The sequence below is a fragment of the Tachysurus vachellii genome, chromosome 7, assembly GCF_030014155.1.
Source record: "Tachysurus vachellii isolate PV-2020 chromosome 7, HZAU_Pvac_v1, whole genome shotgun sequence".
NCBI lineage: Eukaryota > Metazoa > Chordata > Actinopteri > Siluriformes > Bagridae > Tachysurus > Tachysurus vachellii.
Genome location: NC_083466.1, coordinates 7,554,788 through 7,577,059, shown reverse-complemented (window position 1 = coordinate 7,577,059; position 22,272 = coordinate 7,554,788). Strand labels below are relative to the sequence as shown.

At 39.0% G+C, this 22,272-nt stretch overlaps 1 protein-coding gene across 1 annotated transcript in view; it reads right to left on the bottom strand.

Moving 5' to 3' along the window:
• Positions 1–22,272, bottom strand: part of b4galt2 (UDP-Gal:betaGlcNAc beta 1,4- galactosyltransferase, polypeptide 2) — a 117,537-nt gene that overhangs the window by 78,530 nt on the left and 16,735 nt on the right. The window lies entirely within an intron of this gene.

Here is a 22,272-nt window from a genome sequence, read left to right as displayed (position 1 = left end):
TGATGGTATGAACAATTACAGTATATGTTTATATACAGTAAAATGTTATTGAACGTCACAGGTTACGGCAGGTAAAGCCTTCATTTAGAGACGAGATATCAATAATTTGCAGGTTACTCTAGTACATAACCAGGTGTCTGGTAGTCCAGCAGCCCGAGCAGCCTGAGGTCGAGTCCTGGGCAGGGAACCAACCCAGTCACTATTGAGTTAACTCTCAGTACCAGTTCCAAGCTCGAATAAAATGGGCTAAAATTGCATCAGGAAGGTCATCCGGTGTAAAACCTGTGTCATAATCCAATATGCGGATCGGATGATCCACTGTGGTGACCCTGAACCGGGAGCAGCCGAAGGACAACGACTTCAGTCCATAACCAGCCGGACATTTGTACTTGATTAAAAATCTACGGTAATACTTAGTTCTAATGACCTTGCTTGGCTTACACAATTTTTTATAAATCTTATATTAATAATCTTACATTTTAACTACATATATGAGTTAAGAGTTTATATTAAGAGTAATACACAGAGCTTTCAGAGATACAAGAGTCTCAGTTGTGCAAATCGTGTTTCCAGAGAAATGTGAAGTTTTTAACTATAGCAGCTATATTTTCACAGTACACCGCAGTACACTGACATATGCGTGTTTATATTGAAGCAACTAATAAAGAGATTCAGTGGACTCGCAGCTAAGTCCCATTGTCACTGTGTTGAAGCCTTTCTACATCTTCAGGAAAAGAAAAAAAAAAGTAAACACAGCAGCTGGGTAATTGGGCACAAATGAAGGCTGAGAAGCACAACATGCAATTTTCTGAGGAAAATGTACATCCACCTCCTTCTTCTAAAGCCTAGCACTCTGCTGAATGAAATTCAATGCTTTTGCCCTTTCAGCCTTGGTCCAGCCATCAGCAGCACCTGTCACGTGTTCATGAAAATTCAATGCTCCCATTTGGTTATTTTTGTTCCAGTCAGCATCAGCATCAGCATCAGCATCAGCATCAGCATCAGCATCTGCACTGCCTCCAAGCAAGATGACACCGGTTCAACTCAGGACATAGGATTAAATTCACACAACGGTTTTGGGCACAATGTTATGTTAAACTGTAGGCTATAATAGAATTTGACACTATTTGTCAGCACCTTGGCCCCAGTGCAATGAAGAAAAAAATCTAGGATAAAATCTAACAAAATCTTTTAGGATAAAATCTAAAATGGTGTAAACTTTATAGTTCACCTAAAATTATTACTTGATCTGTTTTTCTAATGATTTAAAAGCTGTTAAAATAAAAAGGAAAGGTTTAAATGATTGAATCACTACTGTATATCCAAGGCTTTGGTACTAAGGAATAAGTGTGAATTTAATCTTTGTATTTCTCTTCTCCTACTTCTTTTCATTCTTTATTGTGAATTACACCAAACTGTGAAGCACCTGTATAACAAGCACATGTACGGACGCTTTCAATACGGTCCACTCGCTTTACCGAGCTGGCGATTAAAGGCAGCTTGTGGAGGTTTTTGCTATAAAACAAGATCTTTATTAATAACTTTAAAGTCAGGGTTTTATACCATTTCTGTCTTTTTTATATAGTGTTATGATTTTTCATTGTAAAAAAAAAAAAAAAATTGTTTTTTTTGAAACTGCAATGTGAGTGCGGAATAAAGTCAAAGTCGCACTCTCGATTTACAAAAACAGCTTCCAGTGAGCATCGATTCACATCCATAGAGGATATAAATGTCCTATACAATGATATTGAGTAAAAAACTAAAACTATGACACACTAAGCAAAAACGAATTTCTTAAGTTTAATGAATTTATAAATAAATAAACGAGAATAAATACATGTGGATACAATTGGACCTATTATGGACATGCCGTCTACTATCTACATGCCGTTAGTGTTTGAATAGCAGTAATTGGAGTGAACCAACAGATTTTCTAGAAACCGTCTTTACTCTGGCATGTATAGTTATAGTATAGTCAAGTATAATTAAACTTTCATCCTGTGTGTAATTGTGCATGAAGTAATTGTGGGCACTGAAAAAATCTGTGCATAGAAACCTTTATCATCGCCACATATACATTACAGCACAGTGAAATTCTTTACTTCATGTATCCCAACTATGGAGGTTGGGGTCAGTGCACAGGGGCAGCTGCGATACAGAACCCCTGCAGCAGTGAGGGTTAAAGGCCTTGCTCAAGGGCCCAACAGTGGCAGCTCGGCAGTGCTGGGGCGTAAACCTGACCTTTCAATCAACAACCTAGAGCCTTAACCGCTTCAGCCACCACTCACCGCCTCAACCACAGGCCAGATTAATGATTCAAAATATTTTAACCTGCCAGAGTTCAGAAATAAAAATCCCACTGGATTAATAGACTTAACAGTGGCACTGTGTGTTTACAATCTTTCTATCAATACAGATATTTGCAGGTTATATATTAAAAACCAGTGAATGATAACAGAAGACCAGTGCTGGGTGTATAATGAAAAGTGTTGCAGATCAGTTGAGACATGCCATGACTGCAGTGTCATTAAAAGAATAAAACTGGCAAGTTGACTTAAATTGCAAGCCCGAGGTAACTGATTTGCATCCACTGACATTTAAGATCTTTAACAGCATTAAATGTTGCTGGAAATGTATTATCTCTCATCCACATGGGAGTCGAAATCGACCGCTCCAGCAGCCTTTTCAGCCGCTTCTAATTTGCACGGCGTGACTCGGCTTCTCTCTGCGTTATTGCCAGGCATGGCTTTACTTTCCCATAGCCACAAACTTCCTGTGTAAACAACAGCCACACAAATAACCATTTAATTATTCATACACTTTCTGATCTCAAACAATCAAACGGTATATTAAAACATCTAACAGATAATGCTGACATTACCGACAAGTTGGTGGCTAGACACCAGAGTCATATCAATATGCTGCACCATTCCTCATGCTAGGGATCTACACTATATCTTTAACAGTTTGGCCATTACATTCGTCTGTGCTTTTTAAACATCCAATTCCTTGTTTGTTCCTGCTTTGCTGTTATAATAATCCACAATCTTTCCACTAGATATTTAAGTGTGCAGGTGGGAATTTGATCAATGCTCACAGGAGCATTACTGAGGTCAGGAACTGACGTCTAGCAAGGTGCCAATGTTGTTCAAGATGGTTGAGTTCAGTGAACTTTGCAGGTCAAGTTCTTCCACTGCAACCTTGTACACCATGTGGCTTACTTTTGTTCACAGGGGCACTGTTATGCTGGAACAGGTTTATGCCTCTTAGATCCAAAGGACATAGGTGCCCCTTTTCCACCGAGGCAGTTTGAGTGCTGGTTCGGAGCCAGAGCCTAATTTAGAACCAGTTCTTTCTTTTTCGACAGCCAAAGCACCGGCTCTGAACCAGGAAAAGTGGTTCTTAAGTAGCACCAAAACGTTGCTGGTCTAGACTTAAGAACCGCTTGTGTCAGGGGCTGTGGGCGGGGCTGTGGGCGGGGCTACTGTTAGCGCATTTGATAATGTACCTTAAGTATACTAATGTTTAATACACTTTTACTTTACCGCAATATGATCAGTTATCAGCACACATGATAGTAGGTAGCTACATGCTAAGGCTAACTTTTTTCTGTGTTAATGATAAAATAACGTTATGTACTTTCTCGATTACAACCTCCGTTTATAAAAATTACATGGAGCTGCACGTACAAGTTGGATTCACCACTTTTGGATGCCAGTGTAGGTTCACAAAGCCATGAGCATTAACAGTAAAGCAACATCCGCCATTGTTGATGTTGTGTTTGTGTTTGCAGCTGCTGCGCTAACGTTGCTGTGTAACGTGACACGTATACAGTGACATAAGACACTGTGATGGCTCTCTAGCTGGTGGAAAGGCAAACCGGTTCTCAGAAGGTTCGCCAGTGGAACCAACTTTGCACCAGCACCAGCACTAGCTCTGAACCAGCACCCGGTTCTTTCTGGTGGAAAAGGGATAATAGTGTATCTGCTGCATAAGGATTTGCCACATACCCAGTGATTACTTCACAGCATCGGTTTTAGTAACTATGAAAAGCATTATTGCTATAAAAAGAATAGCTTTTGATTGGAAGAAGCTGCCTTTTTTTGGTCACATATACATGTTTTTCGCATATCCCAGCTTGTTGGGAAGCTTGTTTCAGCCATTATACTGCATCCCTGGACCAGACAGGGTTAAGGGTCCTGCTCAAAAGGCCCAACAGTGGCAGCTTGGCAGTGCTGGAACCACCAAACTTCTGATAACCCAAGGCATTCACTGTTGTGCCACCACTGCCCAAATGGCACCCAGTCAACAAAGGTTACATTCTGTATTTTGTCTATGCCGGTCCTTTTCACCAAGCACAGAATTTTAATTAATAGCTAGTGACTACAGTTTTGGCAAAGATTTATTGAACAAGCATTATCTCTGCTCCCAGTAGATACCACAATGGCTTTCTAGGCATCTGCTGTTGTGAGATGATTTGCATTAGTGTTCCTGAATTTCATTACTCTTGTAGTTCTCTGTATGTTAAGTCAACTTTGCAGCATATGAACAGCAGAACAGCTGAAGAACCTTATTCCAGAACTGGCTCATCTGACAGAAAATCAACCTGGAGATGCTCATAAACAGGAAACTATGAATTCAGACAGATTATTAAGATGCCTGCCATCGTCGGTGCCACTGAGGACTTTAACTTCTGTGGCCTTTTATATTTTGATCAATGCATTTCCAAAAAAAAAACAAAAAACTAACAGATCAGTAACTAACAGTGGTTATTTCGGCAATGTTTGTTCTACTCTCAGGCTGTGATAGTGTAGATAAAGGTTGGCGTTTTTGATAGCAATCCAGGGAGGTTGATCATGGAGCCACGTAGTCAAAAGGACCATTTCTCTCTGGCCAAATCGTTACGGTTCAGTAGCCGCTGTAATGTCTGGGGTTTAACTGAACCACATGCACTGCTGGCTCCTGCCAACTGGAGGGATATACGAGCAGAAGGCCTGCTACAGTAGATGACTTTGACTGAAAGCTCCAAACCAAACCTTTAGTACCAAGTAGCTCAGATTAGTGTCCACAGAGAGGAGAGCTAAAAAACGAGCAGCAGTTCCATTTTCCAGAATAAAAATCATTGCCTTTGGTACTGACTCTTTCACACAAACTTAATTTAAATAGCAGTTAGAAGCAAAACAATAATTGGCTAAGCAATTATATTGGAAGCAATTAATGTACAAGCGAATACAGAAGTGAAAACAGAACCAGGCTGTACAGCTGGTTTGTTCATTAAAAGAGAAAAAAGGGCTCTTTAATCCATTTTTCTGTAAGTTTTTTTGTTAAACTATATTAAGCACATCCCCAATCATGTCTTCTGGTACAACACTATCATTACACGCTATAAACTCTTCCAGTTTCCGTTGTACATATCAGATATGACGAGTCGTTCATTCTGTCTTCAATATACTACACGATATATATACTGTACTTCTCTGTCCATAGAGCCTGTATTGTCTTGATTGCTAGGAATTGTTATCGAATGTAAGAACAACTTGAGAACATGCTAACAAGAATTTCACTGGAATTAATATACTTCTTGTATGGTATGGGTCAAATAAAACCTGAAACCATGAGCTGAATGGTCAACTGGGGAACAGAAAAGAAAAAAATATAACTCTTGACTGCAAAACCAGACAGAATTAATATGACATATGAAGATAAATGTTTCCTTGAGATGGAAGGGAAATAGAATTAGTATGCACAGGGTTTATTACAATCTTGACGTTTAACCGGTTTTAAATAGAAAGCCCTTTTTGGAGCTTTAATGCAAGTCGCCTACTGAGTACATTTCTTTTCATAATGAAAAACATCCAGTTAATTGATTTATTGACTTTAAGTCAATCAGGTTACTTATTTGTGCCTGCAGTGCTGTTCCACCGTGAAACATGACGCAACTACAGCAGTGTCTGAGCTTTATGACAGCAATTACTGCAGTGTCACTGCTATTTTACCGAATTTACTCTTGCCATCATTCCAGCATTACCAAACAAGTGCAACTGATTTTAAACCCTATAAAAGCATTATATATTTGGAGAAGCCAAGCATAGCCTTCACCTGCATCATGCCACTAGATCTGAAGTCCTCATGATTTATGATCAGGTCAGAAACTAGTGAATACCTCTCACTACTCTGCCTGTACCAAACTACCTACAGCTGCTCGTCCGTGGCTGAAAATAACCATGACTGGCAATTTCACAGCTCAGCCAACACAAAGCTGTCTGAGCTTCGGGCTGATGGAACGAAACACAAAGAGCGTTCTCTTTCAAGTAAACACAGAGCATAAACAAAGACAAATGGTTTCAGATTTACACGACAAAAACAAAATCATCAAACTCTGATACACTGCCTCATGCCTTGGTGATTAAAAGTCATAAATCAAAGACTTCCTGTGGAAGTCTTGCAAATGTGGACTGTAATTGCGAGAATCTGAATAGTTTTGATCTCCTTTATCTGCTTCCTTCCAGTCGGATGCTGGGACAACTGATCAGAAGGACGGAGGACAAACAACTGTCAACAAACGTGGTTTACGACACTGTTTTAAGGGCATCGTGATACAGTAAATTAATTGGAACAAGGATGTAACCATGGGCACTGACTATCATTCTGGAGTTATTTCGGTCAAATACTAAAATCCGTGTGGATTTCTTATTGGCGTTGGTTGCCCGAAAAAAACTTTCTGAAAGTTGAGAACTTGAGAAATGTCTAACATTCATTAGCTTAACATTTATTCGCTTAAAGGCAAAAGTTCGTATCGAAACCAGTATTAAATGCGCACCCTCGAGAGAGACATTATATTTACATTTACATTTCGCTGATGCCTGTGCCTAAAGGAATTAATAAAAAATAATAATAATAACAAGCACAGAATCATCCCGCATGAGAACAGCACCAGCCAACAGCTAGGCTCGTTTTCTGTCCATCAGACTGCTGGAGTTCGTGTGGTACAGAGTAGACGTAACCTTACATTTTCCAATCTCAGCTTCTCTGTATTTCACCATTACTTCCACTAGACTTAATAAAAGCAAGCAAAAGCAAAACCAGTAACTTCTGCTCACTTCTCTACAAATCTGTGCCCGTACTAGAGAAGGCTGAGGCTTGTCTAGAACCTTTTCCAATTGCAGTAAAAGCTTACAGCACAAAGCTCCTCCAACAGACCAATGACGTAACTCCTCACTATTACTTGTGCATCTATCAAAAATACAAGGCATTATCGATTTCTATTAACGTGTCTCTCGAAATCTACGACTCTTCAGCTGACGTATACTGAATTCTAGTTTTTTTTTACAGAAGTAATTTATCGGCTTGCAAAGACATGGGCTACTGAGGTCAAGGTCATCACTGCACGTAAATCTGAGTCATTTCTGTAACATCTAACCACTATTTCCAGACATCTAGTCAGCCTTAATGTAAGGTAAAGAAGACAAAACTCAATCAAACTAAATCAAAATGCAAGTATTTTCCATCATAATTGGATATATTATTTTTCCAGAAATAAAAAAGCCAATCCTATCTGCACCCGGGGGGGGGTGTGAGGTGGCAACTAGGGATATGGCCTAATTTGCGTCTCACCCGATACAATAAGTAAATGTCTTTCAGTGACCTGGAATGACCTGGGATTTGCCTCACTGTTTCTGGAAAAAATAAATTAAAAAAGCCTGACCGATGTGTCATTTATCGTGAGGCCTCAAAGTCAATCTATAATTTCTGCAATATCGTTGCTAATGTCAAAAGCAATCTTGTTTTTCATGTCAGAGTAAAAAGAAGATCCATTATAAACCACCAATAAAAACACATTCACTAGGGAACGCATTTAATGAAGAAACACTCTAATGCTTCTCATTCCTGAAAGCTGTAAAAAGCCTGAAAGGATTTTTTAGTTTTGCTGTTAAAACATGATCCGCTTTAGTGTCCTTAGCTGAAACAGACACATCGCAGTCATAACCCTGGACATTCTTATCCTTTATTCTAACAGGCTGCAGGGAGCAGGACTCGCGCCATCAGACCCTTTATTAATGCGGCGTAATGAAGACAGAACATGACAACACATAACACGATGTGAAAAGATCTGTCTTTTTTCACAGTTTATTAGGCATTTTAATAAGCTTAATAATCTTAATTGGGACTAAAATAAAGCTATGGACCTTCAAAGATATTAAGTTAATCTTAAGATATACGAAGGTTTCGGGTTTGTCCACAGGGAAGTGTTCAGACTTGCTGTATTCAGAGCAGCCGCAGCCATGTTCCAGTTTAATACTGACTATGAATCTAATTCTGGTCTTGTGTTAAATCGTCAAAGGCTGAAAGATTTACGTACGTGTTTTGGCCAATAGACAAAAAAAAAATTCTATGGAATGCCATTCAAGGGTATATTAATAAATTGTGCAAAAGCAAATCTATTAAAGGTGGGGTCTCCGTTGTTTAAAAGCCAATGTTGACATTTGAAATCACCAAAACAAACACGCCCCTAACCCAAACGGGTCCCACCCCTGTTTTGATAGCTCCGCCCCACACATTTACTAGACAAGTATAACCCAGGTATAACCCAGACGAGTATTATGGCGGAACCTGTTGGGGCAGCTGACCGAGGGTATGTTTTTATCAATAAATGAACTCAACGAGTAACACTATGGTAATACAAATGTGTTTTTGTAGTACTGTGTGTTGTACCGTGAAAGGTTTATCTCCGTTTCACGCGGAAGACATTCAGCTCTCTCCAGCGCTGGAAAGCTGATCCTATATTAACACGGTCCTACTTCTTACCTTATCGTAAGCCTTTCTTCACTTACTTTCTTTGTTTTTATCCTCCATGTCAATGTTAAAACCGCTTTCTGCTAATGTCACACATGCGCACTGAACACTCTCTCCGCTGCACATTGACAAGACACACCCCTTTCTGCTCATTGGCTACACGATAGTTTTGTTTTTGTTATGTTTGGCGGCCCAACGCAGTTTTCTGAAGCATTTCTCAAACAACGGAGACCCCACCTTTAATCATATATTATATTTTTGAAGTTTGAGTGCACAAAGCAGCTCAGAGAGGACACACAACCAATTTTTACGCAAAGATCCATAGCATATTTATTAACAAAACAGAACAGAAATTGATTTGCTACTTTTAGTACAGTATATGACATCACTAGAATACCCATAATGCAATTCTCCTCAGTCAGCTAAGTGTTACAACCTCATGTCTATGTACCAAGTAGTATCAGTCACATGGTTAGAGTCAGTTTCAGGGTGAAGTGTATTTGACTCTGTGTGACCCACAATGCAATTCTGTACACTGATTCGAGGAGGGTATTGTCAACACCCATAATGCAATTGTCCTCTCTGAGCTGATCGTTTTGATGTATGACATGGCTGCTGTGGTTTGGTGACTACACTCACACTTTATGACCTGCTACTGATTTCTCAGATAGTGTATCTGTAAGAAATTTTATCACGACACTCATGTGGGAATGGCGAGAAAAGTGCTCGCACACACCTCTGGAGGATTCGGAGCGTTTTCAGGTAGGAGCCGTGTCTCAGAGTTTAACGGCACTATACTAAAGGTAGTGTCTCTATTTGCCTGTTTGCTCTTCTGGACTCATTTTACATTAATGTTAATTGCCAAACCTCACAAGTTAGTGCAATTGTGGGATCAATACTTAATGGATTTCCTGATTCTCTAGACCAAGCCAAACACATGGACAAGTAATTCATGCGTACGTCATGAATGTGTGGGTTATTGTGTTATTGTGTATTAGGCCAAAATAAAACTCTGGATATTTCCTGCATTCATCTACTCCCTAAGATGTACTAACAAAGTCCAAGCTATCCAGGTTTTATCCCATATTCATTGTCTCTGTTCTGAAAACTGCAGTTTTTTGACATTGCATTGAAGGTTGCTAGTTTCATGGCCTGCCTGATCCGGGCATGCCATCGTTTCTTCGGTCATCCTCACGGCCTTTTTCCTTGTGGGCTCAGGCACAGAGCCTTCCTGGTTACTTACTTTCACCACATTGAGTGACATTCCCATGTCACCATAGTCTCGCCTCCCGATTCTTGTCGACGATCTGTGGCACACTCTCTGCTTCCTGACCTTGAGGTTTATTGGGTGGTCCCATCTTGCGAGACTTAAGGCACCATCGAACCATTTACATTTGCATCACATGTAGGGCCTGCTCATGTCTCCATCATTATTGCTGATAATCATTTACATCCATAAAGTGCCATGGGGTGGTTTTGTATAATTTTCACTTCAGGCATATGGGAATCCTTCTGTCACCTGTTGCCACTTCACCCAGGCAGCACTAACTCAGGTTCTGGCATCTTGGGAACGAATCGCAGTTGCTGCTCAGCGATCGAGCCAAGGTACTTGATCGACCCAAACACAGAGTCAAACTAACGCTAGAAAATCTGAATTCTGTTGACAATCTTTGGAGGTTAATGAAATTTTGTCAGTGTCTGTCAGTGGGACCTTGGGAAATCTTAACCACAATGTTGACACTTTTATCTCAAACATATCTTTTTTTTTTTTCCTCAAGCGTATAAACACACACCTTTTTATATTTCTATGTACAAAGTCAAAACCTGTGTATGCAGATGTACATTTAAATTTGAACACATGCATTGGAAGTATATTAAACAACGTGCAAAAGTGTCCGAATACTCGTGTAGCGTCTCCTGCGGCTATATGCTTACTAGTGCACGGCTCATTTAGCCAAAAAATGCTATTTTGTACTTCCTTTTCAGCTGCCAATAACATACTCCTGTTGTGTCATTCATCATTTGGAGGAGTTTGCTGATCAGGCTAGTTCATGCATATACATCCTAATAGAAACCAGTGTAAACCCAGGAACCGGAGCAATTTTCTTCCTCCGTCTGTCTTGTCACGTTTCACATTCATCGATTCCGTGCCCATAATCTTACCGCAGCCACGCTGTTCCAATATGACAGTATTAATCCTGTGAACCCATTAACCACGAGATGATGGTGGAGTGAAGCCGCTGAGCACAAAGGAAGGCAGACAGGTCATCAAGACAGGACAGTCTTGCAGAAAATCTTCGGCCCCATAGGAAGCAGCCTCATTTAAACACAGTTGCAGTGCCTAGGAGAGCTTTTTGCTGTCTTCATTAGAGTTATTTTCTATGTTATATTAACTGCCGCTCCAGAGGTACTGAGAAGGAGAATGTTTTATCAAGCTCTGCACTGTTTGTTGGTTCACAGGGAAATAAAGAACCAATTTTTATCCTCATTACTATGTTATTCACATGTGACCCAATGCCTCTAGGGCCTTTATTTTACAAACACACTGCACACTGCACTGTTTCTTGTGCAGTCATTAATTCCCATTCAATGATGGAAACATACAAGCCGAGGATTACTTTTGTACCAAACTGTGATTGATACCGTACTGGAACAGATGAAAACCTTGTGCATCATAAAATGTTAAAGAAATTTTGAATCTTGAACAAAGAAAGGTTAAACCCGAAATGTTGCGTGAGATGGAAATATGACTATGCTAAAAGTCATCATGAAAAACAATGCAAATTATATCATGCTAATTATGATATATTAGCATCATGACTTTTAGCATAGTCATATTTCCATCTCACGCAACATTTTGGGTTTAACCTTTCTTTGTTCAAGATGGAAATATTTAAAAATTTCTTTAACATTTTATGATGCTGACATTCTTCAACATTTTATGATGACTCAATGAGCCATAGAACCTCCTCCATCCCCTCAACCATGCCACTTAATTGATAGCACATTTTCCTTGCACCTATAGGGTTTTGGGTTTGATTCTCACCTCTATATTGTGAGCGAGAGTGTGTGTGTGTGTGTGTGTGTGTGTGTGTGTGTGTGAGAGAGAGAGAGAGAGAGAGAGATTCTGCCGTGCAATGAATTGGCCCCCCTGTCCAAGCTGTCCCCCACAAGTGGCCCAAGTCCCCTGGGATAGACTCAAGTCCCTACAGAAAATGAGTGGATAAATGATCAGTCCATCTTTTTCATCTTCTAGCTAAATCGCTGTAATAATCACAGTGTTGCTTACATACTTAACAATATTGTATCATTCAATATGTCTACATATCAAACTTACTTTCAGTAGACAGAATAACAAGGTTTCATCATTTTATTATGTGATTTGTATTAAACATGTAAACTTAATTAAGAAAAAAACAACAACAAGCATTCTGTTCATGAGCTTACATGCTAGCATACTAATAAATTATGAGGTACATATGAGGTACAGAGGGAAGTGTGACTTTGACACAACAACGTGCTAACACAGAAACTGAAAAAAAAACCCTTCAGAAATAACCACTTCAGTGTCACCTCTAGCTTAGCTAGAGCGCTAATGTTTAAATTGCCATGTTTAATTTGGTTTCATATTCATGAACAGTTTTTGTTTCATTACATGCTGCTATGAATCCGAATGGATTGCGCAATGCAACACTATGCAACGCTATTATTATGTTTCAATTAGTGTACTTTAACAACGTTTTAATTAAATGAAAATGGAAAGCTAAGCACATCACTTAACGCTGCTTTTATATATGTCTTGTAGCTGTCTATGTAGTTTATGTGCCTGAAGTACACTAACCAGGCATGACAAGTGAAACCACGGTGCCCACGCCCGCTAGCAATCAACACACTGCATCTTGTGGTGAAAAAAAAACAAACAAAAAAACAAAAACAAAAGAAAACACTGCTGCCTGTGTGAGTGTGTGCGTGTGTGTGTACTAAAAGTATAGTCTTTAAATAGTAAGCAGGTTCACTTGTTGTCATTTGCTTTGAATTTCTCCTTAGCTTAGTTTCGATAAAAATACATCGAAATCATAATCAAACAGAATCGACCCATTTTTGGGTTCGATTTTTTTTCCTCTTCTCTCCTGCTCCTGACCCAGTCTTAAGCACCCTCACTGAAATAAGCGCATGCAACTTTTCTCTCAGAAGGAGGATAATGGCATCCTCCCAGAGGAAATGATCCATCTCGCCTTGCTATGCTGCTATGCCAAGTGCAAATCTCTTGACTGTAAGGTTTGCTGCTGCATGGCCAAACACGATATCTCTACTTGCTCTCTTAGCCTGCTAATCAAGTGCATCACGTGGAACCATGACAAAGCTAAGTAGGGTTGGTTCTGGACGCCTCATGGCGTTTTGCTTTGTTTAGTGGAGTCCAGTGGGAGCTCAAGAATGGGTTTGGTGTCATTTCTGTAGCTCAATTAACACTCATCAAGATCTAAACTCCTGGAAACGCAGGCATAACAAGTTTGACTTCAGACATTGACAGAGTCAAGAGAGCAAAACTGCCATTGGTCAGTGGGTTGGAGTAGTCTCTCCGCTGTCAATCAATCACATGACATTAGCCAATCATAAGCATCTGTGAGACTATGGCATGACAGGAACAGCAAGCTGAAAAGACACTGTGTATTTAAGGAAACATGTATTCACCTTCAATCTCCAGTTGAGATAGAAGAAAAGTCTGTTGCTTCCATTAGCATAGCTCAGGGGTCGGCAACCTTAAACACTCAAAGAGCCATTTGGACCCGTTTCCCACAGAAAAAAAAAAAAACACAGCGAGCCACAAAACCCTTTTGACATCTAAAATGAACATAACACTGCATATATCATTTTTTACCTTTATGGAAAGTATAGAAAAAACTGTAGTGTGTTGCATTTATGAAATCAATGAACTGCTACCGAGTAAACAAAATTTTATTTCTGCAGGCAAACAAAAATATTTTGAACAGTTTGAACTAACCTTAAAAAAAAACGCTGGGTTGAAGGTTACTTTCAAATAAAATGTTCAATGTCTAATTGAGTCCTCTTCGTATTCATGACCAGGGCTCTCAAGTTTTGAAGACAGGCAAGCGTGACATTTCCAACCCCCCCCGGCAACCCCAATTTTTTTCATCGGTTGTTGCGCTAAATCTTACCCAGATAGTGCTATTTTCTAACTGGCTATTGCGTAGCCTCTTTTTCTGATTGGCTGATAAGTGTCAGGCTCGACTAAGAACTGAGACGCGCTTGATTCCTGACCGGTTCCATAGAGACAGCGGTGCGGACTGATACATATTGGGCACTGTGGTATATTAAATACATGATAAATAGTCAAAAGGTTTTTCTTTGTGAGAAATACGATGTGTGGCGGGAGAGCGTGAGAAAAGACCCAAATGCGTGACTGTCTCTCTCAATGTGTGACACTTGACAGCCCTGCCTGATATCAAAATTTTATAACACGGTTTATACACATTTATATAAACACGGTTTATTTTAATGTTACAAGACCATCATAATCTTAGAATTTCATTTTTTTTAAAAACTAACTAACTAAAATAAAATAAATTTAAATTAAATATATATTTTCCAAATCTACAGGGAGTCGCAGCAGAGCGATGAAAGAGCCACTTGCGGCTCTGGAGCTGCGGGTTGCCGACCCCTGGCATAGAGGAAGATGAGAACCAGAGAGCTTTGCTGATGGATAAGAACTTTCTACCTCTATCTAGCTACTCTTCTAAAATTCTACCTACTCTTGAAAAAATTCTTGGTTTTGAAACAAAATTAACGTCAGTCGTGGGTTTGGGTCCTGTAGCAATAAGCTTTATTCCCAACTCACTTAAATCACATGTCTAAAGCTGAACCTTGAGTGTGCGTATATAAAAAGGGTCTCACGAAAACCACTATATATGTAAACAACTGGATTGAGTGGAGACAAGTTAGAGGTGCATCTGCCTAACGATGCTGCAGAATAATATGTGAAAAATATGCACTTGGGAAACCCTACAAAACTTGCAATAAATCAAATCATCCCTCAGTAATAGATGGTCCAGTCATCTGTGTTTTTGCGATTTTGATTTAGAGAAAGCACTGATATTATGAAGGCGCATAGAGACCGTGTTCTTAAGCTGTCTAAAGGTCAAAGACAGATAGAAAACAGAATCATTTTCAAACCTCACCAGCAGAAAGTTATGTGCGATCTTTAAATCCGGGTTTATTTTTAGTACTCGAATGGACCCCATGAAGCAATTTAAAAGAAGTGTGCTAATCTTTAGATATAAATACAGTACATGTTCTGCTAGAAAAGATGTTCTTTATCTTTACACATAAAGAAAAACCGTCATAGCCTCTGCATGGATTTCCAGACTGCTGTAATTCGAACAAATTGGGCCGAGATGCAAATCAGACTGCGGCAGCTTCTACGGTCTATTCGGGTTGGTAGAGCCGAAAAGACAAATGTCAGAACATGAAACTTAACTGAAGCATTATTAATCTGCTCTCGCCATTAACAAACTGAACCGGAATTCACTTGAATGAGAACCAAGAGCCCAGATTTTTACCAGACCTGAGTTCAGTTGCTTGGTGTAAGCCCAAGTGAGGATGAAGTTTCTAAACTTGTTAAAATAGATCACATGAAAAGAAAACATCAATGACTGTCAATTTCTAACCATTTTTTTTTTTTTTTTTGGTAAAGCGAATTTGCTTTCTGTTTCCTCATTAAGATCATATTCCAAAATGTTTGGCAGTGTTCTAGTCAAAGCCATCTGGCATTCCCCTAATCTTCTGCCACGAACTCGCTCGTCTTATCCGAGCAGCCAAAATCCAACTGTACATCTTGTATTGCATGAGTTTTTAGTCTCAGAAACAGCTTCCTTTTTGAAGAGCAATCCCTTCTTCTCATAACATCATCACAGTCCTTCTTCCATTAGCTGAGAGGAAGATGACAGCCAGAGATTTCGAGAGCTAAAAAAATGATGTGATGGTTTCTCCGGTGTTACCCTGTTTGATGGATTAGAGTGAAGCATCTAGAGTGGCCCTAAAATGCTGGAACGTTCTAGCACTCTCTTGTTACTCCTACCTTCTTAAAGATCCAGCTCTTTGCTTTCAGATCCTTAACTAAAAAACGTCCTTGGTTTTAGAATAAAATGAACATCAGCCATGGGTTTGGGTGATGTATATAGAGTGTTCTTGGGATAACAAAAAAAAAAAAACAGCATCCACTTGTCTGTTTTTAACTAAAAGATATTAAGGATTACATAAAAACTTCTCCTTACTATAGATGGTTGGCAGCTACTTCCCTACCCCTAAGCACCTGGTAGTTATCGTGAAAATCCAAAGATTTATGGACATTAATTTGAAAATGTTTCAAATTAAATTGTAATCCTGTGCAGTCAAACTGTCTGAAGTTTGGAACTCATAGCCATCACCAGACGCTGGGTTTCTTCTGTGCTTTTGCACTGCCAGACCTTTATTATTCATTATTTGGGGCATCTTGCCTTCAGTTTTGCCTTCAGGAAGTGAAATCCATTCTTAATTAGATTCAGGTCAGATGAATATTCCACTTATTTTTTTCCAGCCCTTAAAATGTATTGTGTTGCTTTCAAAAGTAGGCTTTAGGCCATTGTCCATCTGCACTGTGGAGTGCCATCCAATGAGATTTAAAGCATTTGGCTGACTCTGAGCAGTTAATACAACTCCATACTCTTCAAAATTCATCCTTCTGCTTTTGTCGGCAGTCACATAGTCAATAAATACATCGGCAAGCATCACTGCCTACGCAATATTATTTAGAGGTGTTCAGATCTGATGCTTCTCCATAGTCTCCTCCTAATTTACTCTGGTAAAGCCTTCTCCTGATCTCTGACTTTGAAACAGATGATATGCCATATGTCCAATACTTTTGTAAAACAAGGACCATGTATAAAAATTCCTACACTGTTCATCCAATTTGGATGTAAAAAAAAAAAAACAACAATCAACATTTTTGATGATTCATAGGTCGTCTGCCGTATTTACTGCGTAAAGAGAAGACTATCTGGCATATTTTTGACACAGCAGTGTTACTCTATTGTTAATACACGTAGCTGCTATGCAAATATGATGTTTAGCAAGAGAGGAAAGAAAGGAAAAGGGGGAGAGAGAGAGAGAGAGAGAGGAGTTAATACATACGAGTCGCATGACGTAGCACAACTCAACGGCTTAACAGCTTGAGTAGTGAAAACTCATTAGAAGTGTACGGGTGGCAAAGGCTCGCTGCTTGAGGCATATCAAATAGTGATACAGGGCATTTGTTACAATAGGTTGCATCATTACAGCCAGGAAAATGTAGCCCAATGACATAGTAACTAATGAGTATTTTTATACCCAATGATGACATGCATTGCTTAGCGAGAGGCAGTTCACCCTGTGGCTGAGGTCCGGGTTCCAGTTGCATAAGCACAGCTGCAGCTGATCTGTCATATTCACTGTATAGCTTTCTTCCACCATAATATGTATTAGTGCCATTCTTAACCTAGAGGGGAATAAAAATAAAGCAAAAAAAAAACCTGGGCTGCGATTGGCTATGCTAAAAGTCATATTTGATGGATATTACCATCCACATTGGTGGTTCACTGTCTTCCACAGGCAGCAGACATAAGCAATAATCTGTTTCTTTAATGATGCTATAAAGCTTGACACACACACACACATATATACACTCACTCACTCATTTTCTACTGCTTATCCGAACTAAGTCGGGTCACGGGGATCTCAGGCATCATCGGGCATCAAGGCAGGATACACCCTGGACGGAGTGCCAACCCATCACAGGGCACACACACACTCTCATTCACTCACACACTCACACACTACGGACAATTTTTCCAGAGATGCCAATCAACCTACCATGCATGTCTTTGGACCAGGGGAGGAAACCGGAGTACCCGGAGGAAACCCCCGAGGCACGGGGAGAACATGCAAACTCCACACACACAAGGTGGAGGCGGGAATCGAACCCCCAACTCTGGAGGTGTGAGGTGAACGTGCTAACAACTAAGCCACCGTGCCCCCCCACATATATACATACATACATATATATATATATATAGTTCCTCTCTTCCTATAGAGCTGTGTCTCATCACAGAAAATCAAATAGTTCCCAAAGTATATAAAACCTGACAGCACTGATAGATAAATGGCTTCCGCAGACTTCCGCAGTTTACCTTCTGCTTTCACAATTTCACAATTCTGAGAAAAAATAAATAAAAAACATGGTGCCTTGTAGCACTGTCACTTTTCATCACTCTTCTCATTTCATCTAATCCCAGATCCCATCATACCCCATTCCCATATGTTCACACACTCATTCTACAGATGACCATTCTGCCTAATTTTATTACTCGGATATCCATTAGGGTTAATGAATAGATATTCAGTTAACTTCTAGGAGAAGGGATGAAAGCATATTTAATGTGGAGTAATCAAGTGTCATTTTCCACTGGAATTAAATGCTGCACCTATCAATTAAACCTTCTGTTAAACACAGCACAAGTGATAATGTCTGACAGATGTAACATTCAGTTGATCTGTAAAGCGCTTTTAACTAATTCACCCCGTCTCAAAGTAGCTTTACAGAAGTATAGAAACAGAATAAAAATTTGAAAGTTTAAAATTTACTATATATCTGTAACGTTTATCCCTAATGAACAAGCCTGAGGCAGCGGTGGAAAGGAAAAACTCCCTGAGACGACATGAGGAAGAAACCTTGGGAGGAACCAGACTCAGAAGTGAACCTCATCCTCATTTGGGTGACACTGAACAGGAAATAATGTAAATGTAAAGAACGTCCTTTCTACGACAGGTCGGCTTAATTTCCGAGTTTATTACAGACTTTAATAATTATTTTCTGCTGAACAAAACCTGTGCACAAAGCTGACAGACACCACAGCAGACGTAGCAACACGAGGGATATGTGTAGATTTAGAACATACAGTATTGTGAGAACAATAATAAGAAAATGTATAGAATGGAATTTCCTGAATTTTGTCGCCTGGCTATCCGATCAAAAATCTCTCCCCATCATATGACTAAACCACCAACCAAAGAAGGGCTTTTAATCGAGGATTATCGTCATTCACACTTGTAATTTAAAAGCTGCTGTTTAAATCATTCGCACGCTGTATTTATACAATCGTGATTGCTGCCACAGCAAATATGCAAATAAGAACATTAACCCAGGGACGGTGTGAAAAGTCCGATCAAGAACAGTGACCTGCACATAATGTCATATATGTATACTTTATTTAGTCTTTGTTGTTCTGTGTAATATGTCTGTATGCATGTGGTTATGTTTGTAAGTAATTTGTATTTTGTGTTTTATGATACCTGCCTTAGGACAACGGATGAAATTTAGCTATTGTGCTAATTCCGGTATATTTACACTGATGCTCATTGCTGATTTGTTGCTCAATGTGCACTGTCCTAATTCAAATAAAAAATAAATTAATTAATTAAATTTCTAACAGTTATTCAAAACGGTCATCCTGTATTCTTACGGCTTTGTTTCTTCGAGAACCGTCAAATATTTCCACTGGTGAAATACAGCTAATGCCACTTTATTTCATTTGCTACTCTACTTTGCACTGAATTTTGCATTTTATTTATTTAATCCCCCCCTTCTCGTTCTATTTCATTTAAAAAAAATTTTTATTCACTGCATTTTGCATTTTATTTATTTATTTATTTCCCCCCTCTCATTCTATTTCATTTTTTTATTCACTGCATTTTATTTATTTATTTATTTCCCCCTCTCATTCTATTTCATTTTAATTTTTTTATTCACGGCATTTTATTTATTTATTTATTTCCCCCCTCTCATTCTATTTCATTTTTTTATTCACTGCATTTTGCATTTTATTTATTTATTTATTTCCCGCCCCCATTCTATTTCATTTTTTATTCACTGCATTTTGCATTTTATTTATTTATTTACATCCTCCCCTCTCATTCTATTTCATTTTTTTTATTCACTGCATTTTGCATTTTATTTATTTATTTATATCCCCCCCTCTCATTCTATTTCATTTTTTTTATTCACTGCATTTTGCATTTTATTCGAACGTTTTTTCCCCCACCATCTCATTCTTTTTTCATTTTCATTCCATTTTCAAATCTCGCTTTCGAGCCCATTTTATTTAATTGATTATAATTTAAATTTTTTTATAATACAGACAGTCATAAAAAGTATTTCGCTGCATGTCTTACTGTGTATGAGACCGACAGAATTATTCTTTTTTAATCTGTTAATGCCGGGTAAAATATGAGCAGTGTGAAATACGAAACCAGAAAATTCAGGATTCTGGGAAATAATCAACCAGTTTTAATTATTTAGAGTGTGAAAAGCCCTAAATAAAAAAAGAATAAATGCTTAGATTTAAAATGGACCTAAAATGCAGAATCCCTTGTTTATTTAATGATATTAAAAAGGTCCAAATCTAACAGCAAATGAGCCTAAATCTTATTTCCTGTTGGGAGCTTTAATAATTGTAACCCCTGGTGAGTTCCTTTAAATAATTTAAGTAAATGGGCTTCATTCAAATGTCCGCTCACTTAAAACGGACGACTGCTGTATTTTTTCCACATTTACAAGCTCTGCTTTGAGCAATCGTGTTCAGAGTTGGTCAAGAAAACAACAGTCATAAGTGTTTAGCTAGAATATTCCCAACAGCGCATTGAAAACTGGAAGAAGCACAAAAACAAAGACAGCAAAGAGTGATAAATAAATAAATAAGAAAAGGACTGAGAATTGCAATAATGTAAAAGAGCGTAAAGCGATATCTCTAAAACCTAACTTGCATCTTATTGATTTCATCACCTCGAAACAGGAGTTTGCAAATTTCTGAATACGTTTTAATTCCCTGTGTAAAAGTGTTCACTGCCTGTGTCTCCGTAATCGTTCACATGATTTGTTTTCATCTTTTCTTTCTTTTTCTTTTTTTTTTTTTACTGCACAAAAACCCACACAGACAATAAACTGCTTTTCCTCGTCAGCTTCCATTCAGTTATTTATCGTAACGTGTTTACATGAGACATGAGTCTGGGCATCGGATGCTCTCTGTCTCCAGGTGATTGTGTAGTTTTGTACGTTTGGTTTCTCTCTGTTGTGCAGTACAAAATCTGTTGTGTTAAACAAAAAATACAGCATTTTTAAGGTGTTCGAGTCATGCTGTTTATCACAATACAGCGCTATCAGCTATATTTTTCCTTACTGATCTACCGCACGGCAAAAACAATGTTGTTGCCATTTAGTACATAACTTACATAAATCTGCTGGATTTACAATTCATTAATGCTGATACGTATCCAGGGACTGCGTTGGCTAAAGTGGTTAAAGCTCAGGGTTGTTGATCGGAAGGTCGGGATTCATGCTGCAACTGTTGGGCCCTTGAGCAAGGCCCTTGTGTTTGATGATGCCACTGAAACTCCAAAAGCCAATTTCCCATTAGCTAAATTCCTAAGTACTTTTGAATTACATCTACATCGGAGTTTGGCCAAACCATGACAAAGCTTCGAAACATGAAATCAATCAATAAACCAAACGGAACCAAATTAAAAAATCCATAGTGGTCTGTAAATATTAATTTCCTCCTAAGGCATGTTTCGGTTCGTATCCGGCTTGATAATGAAGCCCGTAGTCTCTCCTATTTTACTTCTGCAGACTTGCCGCACTACAGGTGCACGAGGTCATGAGGTACAAAGTCTATGGTGCATAGACATAGTAAAAGGGGAACAGTGCACGAGTGCAAACGCTGCACAATCAATGCTGTGCTTTAGGAATGCACTTTTTATTGCTACAGCAAGCAAGATACTTGATAAGTAATAGACTATAATTCTTCTTATACTGCAACCATAGACCAGGCAAAGCAGATAATATTAATGCCTTCGCTTCTAAATACATTTCGATTTCGACTTGAAACGTAATGGTCACTCAAAGTTATTTCTTTCTTTCTAAAAGTTTGTTCAGCGACCTCAAATTCCACACGGATATTTACAGAGGTGATATTTCAAGTGCTTTAATAATCGGGCTGTGGAATGACTGACCAAATGTCTATCAAGTCTACAACTGTTACAGTACTCCAGTCTTCAGGATGCTGTCGAAACTCCCCCACAACAAGCTTCAGCTATACAACCACCAGGGTTTGTGATGTTCCAGTGGGAGAAGAGGCTTAGCATCTCCGTTGAACTGGTTGGCACAGAGGAGAATGCTGACACCGAATCTCTTCTTCGTTTTAGCCTCGGTATAAAAAGCCGAGCAGCTTTTAGACTAATTAGAATCCGCAGAGAATCCAAAGCACTTTGGACACACGCACGCACGCACGCACACACACACACACACACACACAAAGAGACAATATGGTTCTGTCGTATCTTCTGTTCAGTGGCGGCTAATTAAGAGTTTCCAGACGTGACGATACCTGCCAC